At 38.4% G+C, this 19,329-nt stretch overlaps 1 long non-coding RNA gene across 1 annotated transcript in view; it reads left to right on the top strand.

Moving 5' to 3' along the window:
• The window catches only part of LOC118403282, a 12,638-nt gene extending 803 nt beyond the window's left edge, over positions 1 to 11,835 (top strand). The window contains exons 2-6 of the long non-coding RNA XR_004829633.1: positions 716 to 964; positions 3,886 to 3,962; positions 5,642 to 5,797; positions 11,081 to 11,135; positions 11,485 to 11,835. This is a non-coding gene — a long non-coding RNA (uncharacterized LOC118403282). The remainder of the gene's footprint in view (positions 1 to 715; positions 965 to 3,885; positions 3,963 to 5,641; positions 5,798 to 11,080; positions 11,136 to 11,484) is intronic.
• The last annotated feature ends 7,494 nt before the right edge of the window (positions 11,836 to 19,329 follow it).

The raw sequence follows: 19,329 nt of genomic DNA, 5'->3' as shown, positions 1-19,329 counted from the left end.
AGTGTGAGAGGATAGAGTTAGTGAAGTACTTTCATTACATTCCCTATTCATCTGCACAGCGCCAGTGTTCTGAAAAATGGCTTATGATATTGGTGGTCTCCGACAAATTACAGAAATGTTTTCTTGATGTGATTTTGCGACGGTTTAATAGCATTTGGCGATATTGACAGTGTAGGGGTGACAATGTCTATTCTATTGCATAAGGACAATGTTTTATCATTATTACCATTCCAGACACTGCAGAAACATATAACAGCCACTGTTTTAAGTATTGTTCTGACTCTTTTAATGGAAATATCTTGAGAAGATATAATATTGTGTATGATATCTGTTTCATGGCTGAAAACTCTTGCCTAAATGAAGTAAATAAGTACAGGATTTTGAGTAAAGGAGTAAAATCATGAAATGTAAATTTTTCATTTTTTTTTAAATCACACATCTACCTTGCTCAGAAAGTATTTTATTAGAGAGCTTTATATCTAGAGATGTCGTATGATATGATCTTGGTGGTCCTTTATGCAATTGTCAGCTTTGAATAACAACATGTATCTATTTACACTTCTGACAAATCCTCCCGAAAATAATTTGATCAGGTTGGCAGAATATACCATTATAGGATATAGGAGGATTTTTTACGCATCCAGTTAATACTCCCTTTGCTTACGTTAATACTCACTTCTGACAAATATTTGTTTTGTATCCTTCTTGTATTCAGAACATACTGCACACCTCCAGAAGATAGACCTAAGCCAGAATGCTACAGTGATAACCAAACAGTAACTGGCCGGCGCCATGACTGTCTGCTACCTGGAACGTCAGGACACACTGCCATGGCGACGGCTAGGCACTGGCCAGGCATCTGCAAGTTGGCCGTGGATGGCGAGAAGGAACGCGACCAACTGACCAGGATCGCCAAGTATCGGTCTCATAGCAAACTGAAAGCACCAAGACACTGGCAATGACGGTAAAATAACTTATCGCATTTCTTTCCTTCAAGTTGATCATTATCGGACACCTGGCTAAAAGTCATCACAGCTAACAAAAGACTCTTGTGCTTGTTCTATACCACTGAGTCAGTAAAGGTCGTCACCTTATGGATTCAGTGGCACCGAGTCAAATATGAAAATATCTGCTGTGAGAGCAGACGACAAGATTTAACAGAAGAACTGAGAAAACGCGCCTTCATCTTGCTAAGCGTAAAAAATGCTGATTCGATGGATGTATCGGTCTCATAGCAAGCCAAAAGTAGCCAAACACACAGGTGATAACAACAGTATTATCACATTTTTCCCACAATAATCATTGTTGAGAAGTTTAAGTCCACATACTGTAAATGACAGAAGGAATCTTCCCTTGTGCTTGTTCTACATTATTGAATTCGAAACGGTGATGGTCTGTGTCACGTTTCGAATTCGATTATGTGGAGCAGACCACAAAAAATCTCCTGTCAAAGCAGTGGGCAAGATTTGCCACAAGATGAGAAAACGCAGGCTCAAGCCCTACTGTACATCTTGCTGAACGTAAGAACCGCCGATTACTCACTGGGATATTTTCTGAGATCTAAGTCTTGAGCATGTTCCCTTATACATATCGCATCAGACAAAAAGCAACTTAAAGCTAGCCACAAGATTGGGAAATGCATGGGAATATGTTTAAGTCATGTATCTTGCTAAATGTTAAGTTTTGAGCATATTCTCATGCGTATATGGCATCTGATATAACCATTTGAATTTTGGTGTGTTTTCTTTTTTTGATATCCTTTTTCAGTGAGCTTTTTTTTTCTTTCAAATTTTGATATCAATCCATTGAAAATAAAGAAAGCTTTATTATACTATCAGAGCACAAGCATATTGGTATTTTGTCTGACAATAGAAAAATTGGAAGTTTCTGAATGAAATGTACTAGAGAATTACCTTAATCTTTCGTAGTAGTGGATTGATATTGACGACAGGTAGGTATAGTAACCCACAGTCAAAACTAGTATACAAAGACTCAAATGATTGAAATTGTCCCATAAGCTTTTAGTTATCATTCTACTGAAATTCTAGTTTCCTGAAAACAATCAGTCATTGTATTTTTGCCCATGGCAAGAGAGCAAGAGAGGAAGATAAAAAAAACTTGCAGTTGGCAGATCAATTTTTCATGTACAATCTTTCTCTGATCATCCTCCCTTATCATTGGGTCTATCTGCACATCATATACTACTGAAGGAGCATGATGGGTAGGATTAATCATGTATTCACCTGCTTTTGTGGACCAGCCACAGCAATCGTTGTGATAAGAACTTCCATCCATTTACCTGTCCTACTGAGCTACAAAACAGGAAAAATCTCTTCTTTCTGCATGTCTGTCTTTAAGTTAGCCCTCAAGCCATGCTTGAAACAGTTCTGTCTTCTGAACGCTTTCACATTCAAGTTGGCTGTTTCCTAAAGCAATATCATATGGAATGTTCAATATATTTCCTCTACCTGCTGAAGGATTATCCATGTTTTGTATTTGGTTACAACATAATTCTCTCATAAGTCAGAGGACTGGTATATATTGAAGTATTATACAATAGTGCTTGCACAATTGTGTGGCCCAAGGGGTATAGAAAAGCAGATAGGGACCACTCTAGATACCATACGTGTTGCAAGGATGTAAGTTGCACTTACAAACAAGGTAGTTACTTTTTATGGTAATTTTCATTATGTAAGTCCTTGGAAATCATAGTGTCATAATAAGAATTAGCATTAACTGATAACGATTAGGCGATGAATCCCCTTAACAATGTGAAAAGATTACAGAGATGGCTTTAAAAATCACTAACCAACTCTATGCTGTAGCGCCAAACAATAAACTGCATTGTGCCAGCCCAAACAACCTTATTAACCTTAGGAGAGACCCCATCCCTCCACCCATCCATCCACCAACCTCCAACCAATGATGGTGTCTGAAACAGATTGGATTAAACAATTAAGAATGTAGGGTGCCACCTTGATGCTCTGTTTGACTGAAGATGTGCCCTGCCGTGCTGAGATGTTATCAGAGTTGACTGTTGTTCGGACTACTTGTATCTGTGTGGCGATCCATCACTCTGGAGGCAAGGTGTGACCGGTGAAGGTTTCCCTGATTGGGAGTTCTCACCTGTTAGGCCCTTAAGAAACACCTGTCCAAGGTGATGATCTGTTGATTGACACTTGACTCACTTTCTGAGTCCCTTTGTTATAGCAGACACACGTTTTGGACCATATATGTTACATAGATGGATAGATAGATAGATAGAGATACATGTAGGATCTTTTTTCATATCTTGTATAAAACAATTATCATACTTAGTATAATATACTTCTTTCTTGTGACAAAGATTTTCATTCAATCATGTCCGGTCATTTACCCACCTGATGAAACTTCTTATGAAAATTTGAAATTATAGAGCCTTTGCATTACTTGCTCATAAGAGTTACGTCTCTTCCAAATGCATGTTAGTGCTATTCCATTATCAATCTGCTGCAATTAAAAGTCATAATCACCGAAAACTAAGGACTCTGTCTACACAAGTCTGTGTAGACTCTGCCTGTGCTACACAAGTCTGTGAAGGCACCATAACCTTACCAATTCCATAGTGTACTCCAAGTGCAAAAACATCTACTCAATAGCAGTGAGCAGAAGATTATATAACTTATGACTTTCATGTACAATATAATTAATATAATCACAGCTGACTGTCGTGTTATACACTACCATGTATTGGCTGGAATTTTGAAAAAGAATCAACTTGAATATGTCAGCCAACACATCCGAATCTAGAATTAGGATTTCGACGAACTGTGATGATTTGTCTGTTTGTATTCTACCACACATATGTACAACACTTTGTGACTATCCATTCACACCTCTATACAGATAGCAACACCCTACTGCAGCATCATGGAAACCGCATCTCAGAAGGAGATCTCACTGATTCAACTTACAATTTCCAGGTATGGTGTGACTAATATTGTTGTCTCAGTAAAATCTTTGAAGCTATAATGATTTGCCTTTCTTCTACATTGTTACCTCCATGAAATGTCATGGAGGTTATATTTTACCCTGCGTTTGTGTGTCTGTCTGTCTGTCTGTCAACAAGATAACTCAAGAACGGCTGGATGGATTGGTTTCATACTTGGTGTGTTGGTAGGGTGTGATGAAAGCTGGAAGTGATTAGATTTTGGGCCCCCTAGCGGCTTCCCTTGGTACTGCAGCGCAACTTCCGGTTTTGCTATCTCGTGTTCTGAACAAGCTATGGTCCCAATTTTTAGGTGTTACATAGCTCTTGCGCTCAGGAATAAGTGACATAAGTTTGGGCCCCCTAGCGTCTAGTTTTGGGATAGCAGGGGCATTTTTGTCAAAAACTAATGAAGACGATAACTCAAGAAAGGAACAGCGGATTTTCATGATTTTTGGTATGTAGGTACCTCAGACAATGTTGTACAAAATGAAATACTAATTATGCAAAATCATATTACATTTGCATAATTAATGAGAATATTCTATCATAGCAGTTTTTTCTATGTATCTCTTGTCCCTGACGTGATATGGTCTTGACATTTGGGTGGTAGATAGCTTTTAGTGTCATGACAAAGTGGGGCAAGTTTCAGCCCCCTAACATTTAATTTGGAAACTGCAGGGGCGTTTTTGTCAAGACATTCCAATGAGGATAACTGCAGAAAGGATTGACGGATTGGCATCATATTAGGCATGAGGGTACCTTAGGCAAAGATGTTCATAATGATATACATGTTATGCAAATGAGAGCTTGATTTGCATAATTAATGAGGAAATTGTATGATTCCATTTTTTTTTCAATAACTGGACTTCAATAAATGTAACACATGTTAATTATGATAGGTAGAATATAAGCAGATACCAAATATGGTAATGAGGAACTTATTTGCATAATTTATGTAAAAATTGCAAAACCGCTGTATGATCAATAATGGGAATTTTATAATTGTGACATGTGTACGTTAGTCAATGATGAACAACACCATGCATAAATTATGTTCATGTGTTAGTCAATTTCTTGAAATTTATGAAAGCTCTAAATTTTCATGGAGGTATGAGGTCGCCGAACTCTAGTATTGTATTATATTTATATCTATTAGAAATGAAATAAAAGTCATTACACTGGGTCAGCAGTTCTTGCTGGTAATGCCTGACCCACAAAAGTACAGACTATTGCACAACTTGAATACTAAAAGTACAATAAGTACAGTGGTCATTACAATTGATACATTATTGCTTGCTTTTGAATCCTGGCATCATATGTTCATCTGTTCTGCTGCTCCCATCAGTTATTGTAATGACAGTCATAATTACATTTTGCCTGAGGGTGTATTTTTTTGCTTATCTAACAAATGTATTTTTGCTATTTTATGTAACTTTTGCATCTTATTTTGAAAAAAAAAATCACATTTAAGCTCAGTATGTTGCATCTTTTGCACTTACCTTAACAATTTGTAAAATTGAATGAAAATAAATTGCATAAACTGTAGAATTTATTAACAATATAGTATGTGCCTTTTGTAAGTCTGGAAATATGGACTAAAAACAAATTTCTTGTCATGGCTTGCTTTGATTTTCAAACAATCACATGATCCTCTACATCATCCCTTTCCAGGCTTCTAAGGAACCAGGATCATGCATTTGTATGAGATGGAGAAAACAGACAAACCAGGTTACCTGCAATACCGGGTTTTTGTCCTAGAGGGCTCTTCCACTCCTGTGCAGGCTGTGCGTGTTGGCAGACGGGTTAGGCAAGTTTACAGGCAGCAAGGTTAGGGAGAAAGTCCCCCCATTCGTCTTCATCATTATTAATGCACTGTTATGTTGTAATAATTGGGGTGCTACATGGCAAGTATTTGTCACCATGAGGATCGCTTTCCAGCCAGGAGTAAATACGCCCTATAATGGCGGCATTGTACGCTCGCGGTGGCGATACGTGAGCGTCATCTGTCTCACTTTATCTACCTGCCTTGCTTCTCAATTTCCCAACGAGCGCCGGAGGAGTATGTTGTAACGTTCTGGATGTCACAGGACGAACATCGCCTATTGGGGTTGTGATATTTCACAGGGTAATAATAGAGTGTGCTGTGACTTATCAATGCTTGTGTCCCTAAATCACGAGGATTTGTTGCGCCTCTTATGGAAAATGATACAGATAAAGTGGTGCAGGAGATAGGTTGATAGGAAGGTCATTTTATTAGTTATCGTAGAGAAGCGTTATATAAAGGACTAGACGATGCACTGGGATTTATACAAGATTTGAATTACAGAAAGCATGTTTTATCTAGAAATATCCCTAAATATTTGAAGCACAGTATAATAGAAAATCCATTTTCAGTAGGATTATTGTTAAAATGTCTTTCCTAACAAAAGGAGACCAGTAAAATTGTATTTTCATTGAAAAGTTATATTTTTAGATCATAGGATTTTAAGCTTTGACTGCAAAGAATAAGCAGATAGGTCATTTTTAGTCACAAATTCTTGGGGAAAAAAGCAGTGACACTAGTCCAAGGTTGTCTTGTGATTTATTACAGAAAAGGAAAGTGATCTATGCAAAATTAATCATAACCAGTTATGTAGTGCTTAGTAACTGTGAATTACTGTTATGAAATAAGAATGTGAAGAATAAGAAGTGAATGAATGGAAACATGACATTAGATAGTATAGAATGTCCATCTGAGTGTATTAATACAATTCAATCTCTACAACTGGATAAGAAAAGATTTACTTTCGGACATTTCGAGTGACATCCATCACTCTTCTTCAGTGTTAGTAGAATGGACTGGCAGAACAATTCAATACAAGTACTGCTAACAGTACCCAGCTAACCAGAAAACTAGTTAAACTTGTCAATTCACTAACTTCAAATGCAAATTCTAGCTGTACTTGTATTGAATTGTTTTGCCAGTTCATTCTAGTGACGCTGAAGAAGAGTGATGGATGTCACTGGAAACGTCTGGAAGTATATCTCCATTTTTTTATCCATTTGTAGAGATTGAATTGTATTAAATGAATATTGTTTACCTGGATGTCCAACCTTCATAAACGTCCACCTGAGTGGTTTGTTGTCTGTGGTGTGTCAGCAGTGACCACCAAGATGGTGTATCCTGTTTCTGTAACCTTGAGCTGACCTCTGAATGAACCCGCTTCCAGTTCTGCATGTTTTCTTTCACCTGTCTCTGCTAACATCACAGGAGGTTACGCAGAAAGCACGCTATACACACGAGACAAAAAACACACTTCTGCAACCCAGCTAACACTGTAATACTACATTGTAATCATTCATTTGACTGATTCTTATCATTAATCATAGAAAATATGCACTGATCAGGCAATTAGTATTATTATCTCATATGATTATCGTATCATATGTTTCATGTTATATTATTTTATGCAGTGAGGGTTCCCAAGCAGAATCTATAAACATTATTATTATTGACTTAATGTGAGAGTATGAAATCAGTATTGTCTTTTATACCAATCATAGGTAATGTAGGCTCAAATTCTACCTCTCAAATTTAAATCATCCTTTAATACCTTTTACTAGGAAAAAATTAAGTAGTGAGTGTGTAAGTGTACAATTTCAGAATATTTGTTACCATTGAATAAAACTCTATGATCTCTCTTGTTTCAGTTTGGTTCAACGTTATCCCAACCAGTGGAAGTTTAGACACTTGCAAACTAGTGAGTATGAATTGACAAACTGTCACTGAATCATATCTTTCTTATCAAAACCTTGAAAATACATCAAAACCACAGACAAATTGCCAAATATCTGTATAGAGAGTGAGACTGCCTCATCACTGTTGCCATGGAAACTGGTTGCCATAGAAACAGGTTGCCATAGAAACAGATGCTTCCATCTGATAGCTGAGGAAAAGAAAAAATCTATGAAGGGGTAGAAAAAGAAAGAAGGAAGACTCCTGACTAAACTTGTTCAGCTGTTTGTTTTTCTCCCGAGATGCGTTGGTCGTCAAAGAAGTTTTATTTTTAGCTGTCCTTGTCTTTACCTTGTCCCTTGCCCTGTCTAGCACCGTAAGAGGATCGTCTTGTTGTTGCTCTCCCAATATTGACTGAATAGCTTGTCCTTTAAGGGCCGTACTGAGCTTTCAGTGTCCCCGCATGTCAGTCAAGCAGGTGATCGTGTGCTGCCAATACTCTCGTCATCCTGTGTTCTTTTCGTGAGACGGAACAAATGTTAGAAGTACGTCCTTTATTGTAGAGCAGGAGATTAGGCTTGAGAGGGTATTAGCTGCGGATTGAGGATTTGGGAGATTACGTCTTCATGTGTATGGTGGTGCTTGGCGGATTAGTGTCTAGTTTGGTGCGGGATTAGCGCACTTGGCTTGTGTCAGGTAGCGGTTGACCTCCGCACGACCCCGGCCAATGTCACACCAGTCGCGTGAAGGGTCAGCTGATGCAATGATGCCTAGTGGCCCAGGGCCGCGGGAACAAAGGCGCGTCACTTGTTAGTCCGCGAGATTTCCGGACTCGTGACAGCGAGAAGACGTTTTACTGCTGCTCTAGGAAGCAGGAGGGTATCGAGTTACAGGTTGTGCGTATTGTTGCTCGCCCCCACCGTCTACATGCCGCCCTTTATGTCCAAGCACCAAGTGTACCGGGGAGTGGCAGGTCCAACAAAAGGTGTTTGGCCTTGCCCGGGTGAAGAGCCCCGCCCGAGAGCCCGCTGGGTTCTGGTCCAGTGCACGTGAGGGAGGCTGGAGAGGTGTGGCAGCGTTCAGAAAGGTCAATGCCAAGAAGAGAAAAGACTAACGTTCGACGTATTGGTAAACATATAGATCAACTTTCCTTCCAAAATAAATCTACATCCACCCGTATGCGTCCTTGTCATACCTGGGACGTTCCTGCCATTGTCGTCTCGCCAAGTGATCTGAACAGCACCTCTTAACCCCACTTTGGCAATTACTTCAAACGGCGCTCTCTTAGATGACTTAATGTGGGGAATTTCTATTGTTTGGGGTGGTTTGTGTTTTCTCTTTGGCAGCTGCTCGCTCCAGGCAAGGTGACTCCGTATCCACGGTGACAGGTGGCGGACAAAATTGCCCGGGTTCACACAGAGGTCACTTGTCACAAAGAAAGTTCGCAGATTGAGGAAAGATACGATGTCATGATGTTTCTGTGTCCTGTCAGCGTTCTGATACTTAGTATTAGATATGTATCTAGTCAAGGGCTTGTCCTTGGTTTTACAAAATATAGACTGTAATGACCCAATATATAATTTCATACGTGCATGCAAAAATATTAAGCAAATTATGTAGCTTGCTTGATTATCTATTGTTTGCATGTTTACGTTGCGTTTACTACTTGTTGTACACATCGATGGGACAATTAGTCATCGACATTCCTTAGCACCTGTTTTTGTCCCCTTGTCATCAGTACATAAAACAAACAAAGTGGTAGAAAACAAATATGTATCAGGCAATTAATAACTACTTATCATTCCAGGGATCTTTTATTGTGTTGTCAAAAGTGAGAATGAAATCGTTTGCAAATCGTCCAAACATAATTTCATCAGGTTGGTAGATCATAGGATATTCAAGTTTTCTTTTGTATAACTAGAAAATTAAATGTCTCTAAACTGCTTACATTTTTATACCTGTCAGATATCTTCCTCAGAGCTTCTAGCTACATATAGCAGTGAGAGGCAGAACTCCAATATCATATTGTTTGACAATCTTCTAAAAACATCATAGAAAAACAAACATGGTCAATCCTGGTGCTATATATTGAAAAGTGGTATGTTGTAATCATTATGCTAAAAGTAGACATTTAAGCTATAATTGCCATAGCAATGTAAAAGGTGAAAATATATGTTTATGATTGTGTATTAATGTGGCTACTGTTGACACCTTTATTGGTAAGTAAAGGACAGTTAGTAATAGATAGAAAGTGTCATAATGTAACTCACATGGAAAAATTCCAGCCAGATCGACTTTTTGCTTATTTTTCAATGTGAGTGGGTGAATGTGGATCCAACTAAATGCAGTGACAAAAATAACTGAAAAGTTGAGAGAATATGGCTCAGTAATTTGCTATAATCCATGGAAAGTGGTTTTAAAACTATTGATATTTATGGAGATTATGCAGTTTCCTCTTAAGCATCATCAATCAGAGAAATCTTAATTCTAACAATTTTTCATCTATTTTATTTTTGGTCCATTTTGATGGATTGCCAACTTGGGGAAAATTTACCCAGTTCAGGAATTACCTATCACAATGAAATTTTGGTGCTAGGAAAATAAGGCCTGGGGACATCCATCTGAAATACCAAAACTGAAATTTGGGCATGAAATACTGCAAGAAAAGTTGTTGGAATTGGTACTAGCATCAAAGTGTGTGCACAAAGAATAATCAAATGTGGCCAAAGTTTATACAAATTAGTTATCATCATTATCAAAATTTCCAGAAAATCAGCCCCAAAGTATAAATATTTGATAACAACAAAGTCCTTGACTAAAGTACTTTTGTTTGACCTTGTTAAATAGTCACTCAGGCTTGAAAAATCCTGGCCAAAAATGTGATTGTTAAGACATGTGCATCAGTTCAGGTTAGGGTTAGAAGCCTTCGTTTTTAAAATTGGTGATTGAGATTGACAGTTCTGACAAACCAGTGGACTCTTTGTGCTCTTCACACACAAAGGGGTCATTGGGGCATTATTAATATTTTACAATGACTGGATCACACAAAAGGTGTATTTGTGATAGGTCAGTGAGAAGAATTAATATGAATGTCAATTAGTAATGATGATAAGAAAGTGGGGATACCACAGTTCCGAAACCAGAAGTTTCAAGGTCTGAGATGGATGACATGTTTTATTATGAGACCAATGAGGTTATAGTCGATTGCATAACAATTGGATCTATACTACTGCACTAGTCTAACATCATTACTCAATACATGATTGAGTGTTTTTCACATTGTTTGGACAAAGGTTTTCTTTTTCATAGCATTGTATACAGTGTGTGTATATATATATCATATATATATATAGAGAGTTAGAGAATACAACACGGGGTATTCTGTTTTGCCCTAGGTATGGCCCAACCGCAGGTAGGATTGGCAGAACGCCACTGTTGACACCTTTATTGGTAAGTAAGGGACTGAAACTGTAGTAAGAGAAAGTGTCATAATGTAACTCAAATGGCGATATTCCAGCCATACATTTTTCTCCCTTTTCGATGTTAGTGGGTGGATGTAAATCCAAATAAATGCAGTGACAAAAATAACTGAAATGTTGAGAGAATATGCCTCAGTATTTGCTATAATCCATAAAAGTGGTTTTGAAACTATTGATATTAATGGAGATTATGCAGTTTTCTCTCAAGTATCATCAATCAGACAAATCTTAATCCTAAAATTTTTTCTTGCATAGAATTGTATACAGTGTATATATATATAGAGAGAGAATACAGCAAGGGGAACTCTGTTTTGCCCTAGGTACGGCCCAACCACCGATCGCCTGAAGGCCAGAGGGGATCCGACCCATGGAGGGCTGGGATCGAAGGCAGTACAGAAGAATACCCCGTGTCAAATTTATCGCAAAAAAGAAAGAGCAAAAGATGTGACATCAATGCACATTGCATCAACTTCATTCCTCAATTCCAACAAAAGAATTGACACCATTTGGTTGGAGAACAGTTGTTCGAATTTTCGACAGATAGATACAATGATGGAGGAAAAGAAAAAAATTTCAGATCTTGATTTACAAATCTGAAAGTCTTAAGTCATCTGCAAGTCCATCTTTTCATTTCTTTTGTAGAATGGATAATTAAAGATATTGTTAGTAAATACTTGATGTTCATGCCTCTTTAATTTTGTCATTATCTGAATTTCAAAACCATTCAAAAGATCATAAGAAAAATGGTAAGGATGTTTATAAGTGGTAAAAGAGGGAACCGGAGATTTTGCATATTTCAAGACTGGCAAACCTATTAAAGAAAACGTGTTTGAAGGTAATAACCTTTGAAAAAGCATTCTCCCTGCCTCGTGGTTTGCCACTTAACCATTGTTTTTACCCGAGTGAAATTTGCAAGTTTCTTCACGAATATCCAGTCTTGCATTTTCAACAGTGCAACCTGTACTGCACTTTTTCAGTCTGCTAATTTTTGTAGCGCCACCTTGGCATCTGTACACTTTTTGCATGTTGACAGTACGTAAATGATTTGAAACCCAGTGCCCTGTCAAATGTACTGTCACACTACGAACCCCTCTGGCATATACTCCTGATGTCCCCTGCTGTCTCATGTCTGGACCCACAGTAGTTGTCACTTCAGTAAATTTACACTACCTCCTCATCCCTTCCACCCTGTTGTGTTCTGTCTGTAAGACCCGTCACAGGGCGTTGTAAAACTGACAGCACGAGAGCGTCCTGTTGACCTGAAAATAGCAACCTGTCAGAACCGGTGTGTCCGGGTAATTGTGTTTGGGTACGTCCGCTCATGTCGTCCCAGACACTGCCTTTTGCCGAGGTGTGAGAGCATATATGTGCTCTTCCACGGCGTGACATCCAGCCGTGCTGACGCACCTCCGGCAAATGGATTTTTATTTTACAAGTGTCAGGGGTGTTTGCCAGGACCGCTGTCCGCCATATTGTCGTGGTCGGCAGTGTGAAGGCCAGATGGCGACGATAAAAGGCCGCTGTCCACTGCCGTTTGTTCGGCCCACATTCGTTGTTTATACGGTTCTTTTCCGACACCGCAATCTTAGTCCCGTCTTGACAGGAGAACAACGTGGGTGCTACCTGCGTCTAGACATAATAGTGCTTGTGTGAAAACACTTCTTCTCAACTCCTTATCACCAAGTTTGCTTTGTTCAGGAATAAACCTCTGTAAAGCTATCTTTGTGTGAAAAATCTCACATTGATTCGAGCATTGTTCGTAAATTCATTGCGTAATTGCGCTCATTGCGTAAATAGGCAGACCATTGGATGTTCATCACATTAGTCTTGACATGGATTTGAGCTCAGAAGTTTTGATTCTAAAGAATGCTATTGACTATTGTCCTTGGCTGAACAGTGTAAAATATTTCCATAATCCGTTATCTCAAAGATCTGACATTCCAGTAATACTTGATTTAAAGTCAGCATTTTATACAATAGAATTCCAACTTTCCCCAACAAATGTCACAAAAGACTTCACTGTAGCGTTATCTTTCCAATCTGACATTCCAACAAAGATGATTCAAAAGTCAGCAGTACATACAATATAATTCTCTGTTTTCTTAAACAAATATTTGATGAAGACCAGACCTTTGGTCTTGTACAATTTCAGAATAGACTTGTCTTTTGGTTGTGTCATTCTAAAATGTTGCCAAACAAATCAAAATGTATTTGTGGAAAAAAAAAACATCATATTAGGTCCTGAATTTGTTTTATTTTTTATGGTCCAATTTGGCCATTGTACAAATCATTGTGACTTGCAACTTTAATTGAGGTGGTGCATCTAACTTATAGATGTACTTGTAAAAGATAACCATGAGGCAATAGAAATATGATAGTACAGGGTTCAAAGTTGAAAGACAATAACCAGATCAATTATAGTTTGTTTTTTTTTCATTTAAAAAGTTCACAGAAAACTAAAAAGAATGAATTACTTTATTACATCGACATTGAAAACAGCTACTGTAAAAAAAAGTGCATCATTGCCCAACTGCATGCAGATAGAGGACATGCTAAACAAATGCGGCAAAGGTCAGATGCCAACACTCATCACATGGGACAAAAACAATACTCTGTCATCAGAGGTTACCCTCCGTCATAGAGTAACAACAACTGAAAGTTTGTAGTTTTCTTAGTTTGTCCGGAAAAAAAAGTTTCAGACTTCCCCAATTTGTGATGGACCGTCCCTGACATCTGTGTAATTTCCTCTCCATCTTATCTATTGTGCTTGACAATTACACACGCACTAATACTATGTTGATACAAGGAAACTCTAAGCCCACTATTTTGATTCCTCGGCACTCGCGTGCAATAAGGACCAGATTGTGCGATATGAAGGGATTCCTGATAGCGCTCGTTACACCCGTATCTGCACAGATCTGTGTCATCCCAATTCTCGAGTGTGCGGGATGACAACTTCTAGAACAGGATGTTTTGTCAGAATTATCTCCTCCACCCACTATATGCTGACACTAATGCCATATTTCTGTACTGTTGACAAAACAGATTATGTCAGTAAAGAGCTGGATTTGTTTGCCGAATGTTTCTCCATGGAAAACATTTTTGTCTGGTAGAGTTATCATTCAGCTAACTATACGTCACTGCCCCAAATGATTCGTATGAGGAGGTTGTACAAAAATGTCAACTTTGTCTGAAAATTATCAATTCTACAGTTGTTTGTACATGTATTTTATAGTATATTATTTTCTTGTTTTCAGGTGACGTTATATTTTCTCCAATTCTTCAATGCCTCCCTATCAGTGTAGCTATTAATTAATCCTTATTTGTTTTCATTCTGCCATTTGTAATGATAAAGGATTATGGTTTGTCAAATTTATTTATATACCCTATCAAATCTTAAATTTCACACCTGAATTTATCCTAATTTAGTATATTTTTTCATATCTTTTAGGAAATGATTTTGTTTCACGTGATTGAAGGAACTTTATGAAACCATCCCTGATGCTTAGAGACGCCTTTGGAATGTGATTAAAGAAAATCAGGGGCAGGTATTTTACCGGGAACTCGGATCCCTCTGTTTATATTCCAGGATGACACTAATTCCACTCACAAATCCTACTTTTGAATGCTTTGCCAACCCTACCCCGTGCCTGACGTGTTATGAGAATTGAAATAAGCAATCTCCATGAAATTCTCCAGGACTCATCAAATAGAGAGCGTATGAATAGAATGTTAAAAGGGGAAATAGGTTTGTTGACATTCGACAGATGCTCGTTTGAAGCCGGGATGGGGCGATGAGTAGCATGTTATTTCCTACATAAAGGATTAAGGATTATGAACAGTGGCAGATTAGGCTTGCCTGGAGGATAGCCCGTGTAAGACGGGAGTTAACGTCGGATGGGATGATAGTTCCCGAGGAAAAACGCCTGATTAGAATCCATCTGTTGTTAACATTCTTCTCATCTTGTGTCAGTCAAGGGAAGATGCGTCACGTTAGATATATCACCGCGAAATCAGTCAAGGCCACACTCCATGGGGCCCAAAATCCACTTTGACCTTACCTTCTCAAGACCTACCCACATGCCGAATATCATCACAATCCTGCTGACCTAAGTTTAACACAGACACACCCAAAACAATGCCTCTTTATTAATGGTGGTAATGAAAGAAATTGTGAGCTGTGGCCCCGTGTGTACCAATTTGGTGCCCAAAAGTACCTTGACAGTGAGAAGGTTTAAGGTACATGTATTTCAAACTTGTAGTATAGGACAGACTACATGTTATTATCAGTGTCACATGTACAGTGCATATTTGCCACAAACAATTCAAGAAAAACTTTGTCTGATTGTGTAATGTACTAATCTAGATTAGATTTTTATACTCTACAAATGTTACATTGTTAGTGGCCTATTCCTTTTAAACTGTCAAAAATTGCCGCTCATATGAGATTAGTTCATGAGTCATGAATGACTGACCAATCGTTTAATGCTACTTTGTCTTTTGCCTTGAGACCCGTCAAGTCTTATGGAAAGACCCTGGCTAAAAAGGTGATTATGGGATAATTCCCTGGCCATGAAGTCGAGAGGGAGTTATCTGGATAATCCCCCAGGTCCAAAGGTGGGAGCAGAGGTTCTGTGTGTGGCCTTGGGGTGGAATTAGTGTAAGTCTCCTGCCATATAATTGTCACCTCTTCCGGGAAATCCTTTCAAAAAAGCAAATTTTATGACATTATTTATGTAACAAGGATTGATTTCATTAAATGAAGTTAGTGTTTGATACACTAAAAGGGAAGCTGGTTGCAGATATGCAATACTTATTGGAAGTTTGCAATAAAAGGACTTTCTGAAATCATATCAGGCCATATTTTAAAAAATACTCTTGTTCAGTTCATTGTTGAAATCATAGAATTTCTTGGTGTTAAAGGCAGTCTTGTTCCCTTTGAGATAAACTTTTTTTTTGTATCAATAGCAAACATGCTAAGGAAGATGTAACACTTTATGACAACAGTTATTTCAGTTAGGAAACTGTAAGTCTGCCTTCTTTCCACCCCAAGTGTTTTGGAAGTCGTATGTTTGCATTAAAGGACTTTCTGGAATCATATAAGCCCATTTTTAAAAAAATACTCTTGTTCATTTGGAAACAAACCTTTGTTTTTTTCCTGTTATCAATAGCAAACATGCTACAGAAGTTGTAATACTTTATGACAACAGTTCAATCAGTTTGGAAACTGTCTCTGCATTGTTTCCACTGCCCAAGTGTTTTTGGAAGTTATATGTGTGCATGAAAGAACTTTCTGAAATCATATAAGCCCATGTTTTTAAATACTCTTGTTCATTTGGAAACAAACCTAAATTTGCTATTTCCTGTATCAATAGCAAACATGCTATGAAAGTCACAACAGTTAGGAAACTCTCTGCATTCTTTCCCCTCCCCCTGTGCCATGCTGGGCCAGCCGCCATTGTTTTGTGTTGCCTGGCAACAGGATGCCGTCACCAGGGGCAACGGTGCCAGGATTGATGGAGGAGGTTGAGAGAGGAGATGCCTCCACCCTTGGCACATCAATCTAGCAGTAATGGGAGAAGAGCCGTCAAATCTGACAGGAACAGGCCCACACAATTGTAGAGGTTACGCAGAAACCATTTGTATTCTGCCTGTGGGTAGGGTAATTAGGCCCTGACAGACAAGGGGGTGCAAGTTCAGGTGCAGTAATCCATCAGCTCCAGTCAGTCGTGGGCTGGCAGTCTGTGCCACACACTGGCTTCCTCTTTATCAGTGGGAAGGTGGCGGTCGCAGGTCTACCAGGGTTTATCTCTGCCAGTCTGGCGGCCAATTTGCCATGGAGAGAGAGTTAATCCACTGGCACATTCTGCCCAGGCACTGGAACCCTTCTCAAGGGGACGACCATTATGGTTGCAGATAGGGAGAGTGGGGAAAGTGGTCAAATTTTCTGGCAGTTGAACTTGGACATGATTTTTTTTCTTCTTCAATTTTTAGCAAATGATTACACTGTTGTTTGTGCCTTTAAAAAGTTTAATACTGGCCTTCTCAAGGGAAAGGCCACTATGCTAGCATACAGGGAGTGTTGGTAAAGTGGTCAAATTTTCGGTCAGTTGAACCTGGACATGATTTTTTTTTCTTCAATTTTTAGCAAATGATAACTCTGTTGTTTGTCCCTTTAAAAAGTTTGATACTGGCCAAGACAAGTTTATTAAGATAGATATGAAATAACTAAATTGGAAATATTATGTGTTGCCATTGAATTAAAAACCAATGTGTAGTAATTAAAAATGTATCAAAATAGATTTGCAGTGAGTGCACAGCTTTGTGCAAACTTGTGTGATGCAAACATTTAAAAAAAGTCACAATTTCAGGCGAAAAATTGGCATAACTTTGTGCATGCCTATCACAATTCGCTGTAATTTGGTGCAGTCCAGTGACATACTTGAACCATTGAAAGACCAGTTAACTAGTGAACAACAAAGAAAACACGGCATCTATTTTAGGCAGCTTTTTAACTCCACAAACTAAAAATACACCCATTAGTGTTTTTTCTCCTTCTGTCACCCGCGAGTGTTAGAAAAGACGATCGTGACCCGTAAACTTGCGTCTTTTTTCTCCCTCCTTTGTTTACTTCTTTCTCCTTGACAGTCTTGGAAAAAGAAGTACACAATTCTTTTCAATATTTGCTCAGCTTGAAGCTTGCTGTAACAGTATAACTTTTTCTTTTTCGCTTCGGGAATAAGTATTTTATGTTTCCCTCTGAAGGACACTACATTTGTATGTCTAGGGTAGCCTCACACAGTATCTCACGCAGTAACAACAGACAAAAATGTATGGTTTGGCGGTAATATCATAAGTTTTAATCAATGTGACTGACGAAAAGATCGGCATCACACCTGTGAACACGTTACCAAGAATCAGAATCGTTGAACATGCTCAATAGCACACTTGATGATAGAAGTAACAATAAGCGTGCATATTCTATCAAAAAACATAATGAGGAACTTCTTCTAGACATTTTCGGACATTTTGCTTACATTGAACCTACAGAATTAGAATGCAAATTCTGCTTCGAAAAAAAGTCACAATTCCAGGCAAAAAATTGGCAAAACTTTGCAAATTTTCATAATGCTGATATCCAGTGACATACTTCGACCAGTGGAAGACCAACATTTCAATAGCAGTTAGCGTTTGTGAACAACAAAGAAAACATGGCATCTATTTTAGTCAGCTTTTTAACTCCACAAACTAAAAATACACCCATTAGTGTTTTTTCTCCTTCTGTCACCCGCGAGTGTTAGAAAAGACGATCGTGACCCGTAAACTTGCGTCTTTTTTCTCCCTCCTTTGTTTACTTCTTTCTCCTTGACAGTCTTGGAAAAACAAGTACACAATTCTTTTCAATATTTGCTCAGCTTGAAGCTTGCTGTAACAGTATAAGTTTGACTCTATGGTAGGTAGGGTTCTTTCCTATTCAGGTTGCCTGTTTGGGTTACGGTTCTTAGGTGCCATTGAACTTCTCACCCCGGATCACTTACTGTTTTTCGCGTCACTTTCCGGAGGTATGCTTTGTTTGGTTTACCGGCTACAGTGGTGTCATAACTGCTGTTGGCGCTGCATGGCATTCTCTGCATTTTTGTTTTGTTTTCGAGAGCAGCTTCAAATGACGACAATGCACCGAGATTGAGTGGCCCGCCTTTGAACTTGGAAATGTAGAACAAGCCGTTAACTTTTTTTTTCATTCAATTTGAAAGCGTGAAAGCTACGGGGCTGCCACCTCTTTTAGGCTTTAATTTTAATGTTTTTCTTCAACCAAGGACGTTATAACATCCTTGCTTTCACTCACTCTTTTTAAAACAGCTTAACCACTTTTCCCTCAAATCCTTTGCAGTTCTCACTCTTTTTCAGCAACTCCAATTACACAATATTCAGATGCATCATCACATTCTTTAATCTGAGATTTTGTGGACTTAAAAACCATCATTGACTCAAAGGCTATTACAGATCTAGAGCTAGAGAACTGAGCTTTAACCTAACCAAGATAGATTTGTATCTTTATCAAAGACAAGCTTCAATTAATAACAAATTTTGCGCAACTTTCTCAGACCTAAGAACCTCTGGAAGGTAAATCCAGTGAATAATGGGGTGTCGTTAAAATGACACAG

This window comes from Branchiostoma floridae, chromosome 16 (assembly GCF_000003815.2).
Source record: "Branchiostoma floridae strain S238N-H82 chromosome 16, Bfl_VNyyK, whole genome shotgun sequence".
Lineage (NCBI taxonomy): Eukaryota > Metazoa > Chordata > Leptocardii > Amphioxiformes > Branchiostomatidae > Branchiostoma > Branchiostoma floridae.
Note: the sequence above shows the minus strand (reverse complement) of the source record. Positions and strands in the feature narration are given on the sequence as shown.